The sequence below is a fragment of the Schistocerca gregaria genome, chromosome 6, assembly GCF_023897955.1.
Source record: "Schistocerca gregaria isolate iqSchGreg1 chromosome 6, iqSchGreg1.2, whole genome shotgun sequence".
Classification (NCBI taxonomy): Eukaryota; Metazoa; Arthropoda; class Insecta; order Orthoptera; family Acrididae; genus Schistocerca; species Schistocerca gregaria.
Window position 1 is genome coordinate 192,723,347 of NC_064925.1, and position 4,553 is coordinate 192,727,899.

The window sequence follows — 4,553 nt, forward strand, 5'->3', positions numbered from 1 at the left end:
GGTACAGGTCTCACGCATCGTCCCCTACGCTCTGTTACGGAGAATGGGACTTCATCATCATCATCATCATTAATGAACAGGTTGATGAAATCGACAATACAGCTCTCACAAAGAGAATTTCAACATACGAGAAGAAAGTGTAACTAGTGGCCCTAATAATGATACATAAACTATTGGTCAAGTTATCTCTTGCTACATTAGAACGACCGGATGCCAAAATATCTGAAGAAGATCCTGTAAGTAATTTAAATTTCATTTCGGAACTGCTGGGTGATGTGGCGTTGCTCAATACCAAGTTCCACGACCGAATACAGGATCACAGAACCTCCAGCGCAAGCACAACTCGTCCACTTCGTAGTCAAATTACGTTCGGCCGGCCACGGAAGACCAAACAGGAAAGAAACACGCGCAGCGAAACATGGTCACGCGAGATGCAACCACCAGTCCAGGCAAGGGCTATTGCAATCGTGAGGCAGCTACCTGGCATACAAACCATAGATCAGTTCATTGAAATAACACGGTTAATGACAGCATAGAAAGACCGTATGTCACAAATTAGAATCCAATAGACAATTTTTCACAGGATTCTGCATTTTCGGCTACCCTGACTCACTGACTTATAACCGATCACAAATTCAAACCGAAACCTAAGAGGCAATTTATGCTAGCGCATGAACACACAAGTACGTCTAATAATTGATGATAAGGCCTGCTTCCCTGCTGAAGGGAATAAAACATTAAGTATAACTCCTGGTGAGACTACTTGACCCAGTATAGTACAAATTAGCAGTCATTTAAAAATACAAATACAAATTCAAAACCAAACATTAAAAGCAGATTTGATTATTTTTTTGGGTCATCAATCTTCTGACTTGTTTAATGCAGCCCGAATGCGGCCCGCCACGAATTCCTCTCCTGTACTAACCTCTTCATCTCAGAATAGAGCTTGCAACCTACGTCCTCAATTATTTGATGGATATATTCCAGTCTGTCCAGAATGAGATTTTCACTCTGCAACGGAGTGTGCGCTGATATGAAACTCCCTAGCAGATTAAAACTGTATGCCGGACCGAGATTCGAACTCGCCTTTCGCGGGCAAGTGCTCTACCATCTGAGCTACCCAAGCACGACTCACGACCCGTCCCCACAGCTTCAATTCTGCCTGTACCTCGTCTCCTACCTTCAAAACTTCACAGAAGCTCTTCTGCGAACCTGTTGGAGTCTCGGTCCGGCACACAGTTATAATCTGCCAGGAAGTTTCTCATTCCAGTCTGTGTCTTCCTCTACAGTTTTTGCCTTCTACAGCGCCTTCTACTACGATGGAAATCTTTCCCTAATGTCTTAACAGATGTCTATCATCCCGTCTCTTCTCTTTATCAGTGTTTTCCAAATATTCCTGCCGGCCGCGGTGGTCTCGCGGTTCTAGGCGCGCAGTCTGGAACCGTGCGACTGCTACGGTCGCAGGTTCGAATCCTGCCTCGGGCATGGATGTGTGTGATGTCCTTAGGTTAGTTAAGTTTAAGTAGTTCTAAGTTCTAGGGGACTGATGACCACAGCAGTTGAGTCCCATAGCGCTCAGAGCCATTTGAACCCAACCATATATTCCTTTCCTCTCCGATTCTGCACAGAACGTCCTCATTCCTTACCTTATCAGTCCACCTAATTTTTAACATTCGCCTGTCGCACCACACCTCAAATGCTTCGATACTCTTTTGTTCCTATTTTACCACAGTCCATGTTTCATTAGCATACAATGCCATACTCCACACGTACATTCCCAGAAACCTCTTCCTCAAATTAAGGACTATGTTTGATATTAGTAGACCTCTCTTGGCCAGGAATGCCCTTTTTGCCATAGCTAGTCTGCTTTTGATGTCCTCCTTGCTCCGTCCGTCGCCGCCACGGGGCCAAGTGGTTCTAGGCGCTTCAGTCCGGAATCACGCTACTGCTACTGTAGCAGGTTCGAATCCTGCCTCGGGCATGGATGTGTGTGATGTCCTTAAGTTAGCTGGGCTTAAGTAGTTCTAAGTTCTAGGAGACTGATGATCTCAGATGTCAAGACCCCTAGTGCTCAGAGCCATTTGAACGATTTTTTTACTCCGTCCGACACTCGTTATTTTACTGCCTCGGTAGAATAATTCCTTAACTTCATCTACTTCGTGCCCATCGATCCTGTCATTAAGTTTCTCGCTATTCTCATTTCTACTACTTCTCATTACCTACGTCTTTCTTCGATTTACTCTCAGTCCATATTCTGTTCTCATTAGACTGCTCATTCCATTCAGCAGGCCATGTAATTATTCTTCACTTTCACTCAGGATAGCAATGTCATCAGCGAATCCTATCATTGATATCCTTTCACCTTGAATTTTAATTCGACTCCTGAACCTTTCTTTTATTTCCATCATTGCTTGTTCGAAGTACAGGTTGAACAGCAGTTACGAAAGACTACATCCTTGTCTTACACCCTTTTTAATGCGAGCACTTCGTTCTTGATCGTCCACTATTATTACTCCCTCTCGGCTGTTGTACATATTGTATATGGCCCGTCTCTCCCCATAGCTTACCCCTCTTTTTCTCAGAATTTCAAACAACTTGCACCATTTTATATCGTGGAACGCTTTTTCCATGTCGGCAAATCCTATTAACATGTCTTGATAGTTGCTTCCATTATTGCCTCTCTCGTGCCTTTACCTTTTCTAGACCAAAGATGATCGTCATCTAGCGTATCCTCAACTTTCTTTTAAATTCTTTCGTATATCATTCTTGTCAGAAGCTTGGATGCATGAGCTGTTAAGCTGATTGTGCGATAATTCTCCCACTTGTCAGTTCTTGCCGTCTTCGCAATTGTGTGGATAATATTTTTCCGAAAGTCAGATGGTGTGTCGCCAGACTCATATATACTACACACCAACGTGAATAGTCGATTTGTTGCCACTTCCCCCAACGATTTTACAAATTCTGATGGAATGTTATCTATCCCTTCTGCCTTACTTGATCTTGAGTCCTCCAAAGCTCTTTCAAATTCCAATTCTAATACTGGGTCCCCTGCCTCTTCTAAATCGACTCCTGTTTCTTCCTCTATCACATCAGGCAAATCTTCCCCCTCATAGAGGCTTTCAATGTATTCTTTCCACCTATTCGTCTCTCGTCTGCATTTAACAGTGGAATTCCCGTTGCATTCTCAATGTTGTCACCCTTGCCTTTAATATCACCGAAGGTTATTTTGACTTTCTTATATGCTGAGTCAGTCTTACCGGCAATCATTTTTTTTTTATTTCTTCACGTTTTTCATTCAGCCATTTCGTCTTAGCTTCCATGCACTTCCTACTTATTTCATTCCCCATCGAATTCTGTTTCTGTATTTCTGAGTCTCCCGGAACATTTTTGTACTTCCTCCTTTCATCGATCCGCTGAAGTATTTCTTCTGTTACCTATGGTTTCTGCGTAGTTAACTGCTTTGTACCTAAGTCTTTCCAACTTAGGTTATCGCCATTTTTAGTGCTGACCATTCCTCTTCAATTGTACTGCCTACTGATCTATTCCTTATCACAGTATCTGTAGCCTTAGAAAACTTCAAGCGAATCTCGACATTCCTTAGTACTTCAGTATCCCACTTCTTTGCGTATAGATTCTTCCTGACTAATGTCTTAAACTTCAGCCTTTTCTTCATCACTACTATGTTGTAATCTGAATCTATATCTGCTCCTGGGTACGCCTTACAATCCAATATCTGATTTCGGACTCTCTGTCTGACCATGATGTAATCTAACTGAAATCTTCCCGTATCACGAGGCCTTTTCCAAGTATACCTCCTCCTCTTGTGATTCCTGAGCAGAGTATTCGCTGTTGCTAACCGACGTTTATTACAAAACGCAGTCTTTCTTCCCTCTCATTCCTTATCCCAAGCTCACATTCTCCTGTAACCTTTTCTTCTACTCATTCTCCTACAACTGCATTCCAGTTCCCAATGACTATTAGATTTTCATGTCCCTTTACATACTATATCACCCGTTCAATATCTTCACACACTTCCTCTATCTCTTCATCTTCAGCTTGCGACGTCGGCATGAATACCTGAACTGTCAGTGTCGGTTTGTTGTCGATTCTGATAAGAATAACCCTATCACTGAACTATTCACAATAACACACTCTCTGCCTTACCTTTCTATTGATAACTAATCCTACTCCCGTTATACCATTTTCTGCTGCTGTTCATATTACTCTATACTCATCTGACCAGAAATCCTTGTCTTCTTTCCACTTCACCCCATTGACACCTACTATATCTAGATTGAGCACTTGCATTCCCATTTTCAGATTTTTTAGTTTCCTTCATCGGGGTGCACTCAGCCTCGTTATGCCAATTGAGGAGCGGCGCCGGTCAAAGAAAACCATCATAACGACCGGGAGTGCGGTGTGCTGACCACAGGTCCCTCCTATCCGCATCCTCAACTGAGGATGATACTGTGGTTGGATGCTCCCGATGGGCCACATGTGGCCTGAAGACGGAGTGCTGTGCTACCATGTTCAGGCTTTTGACATTCCACGCC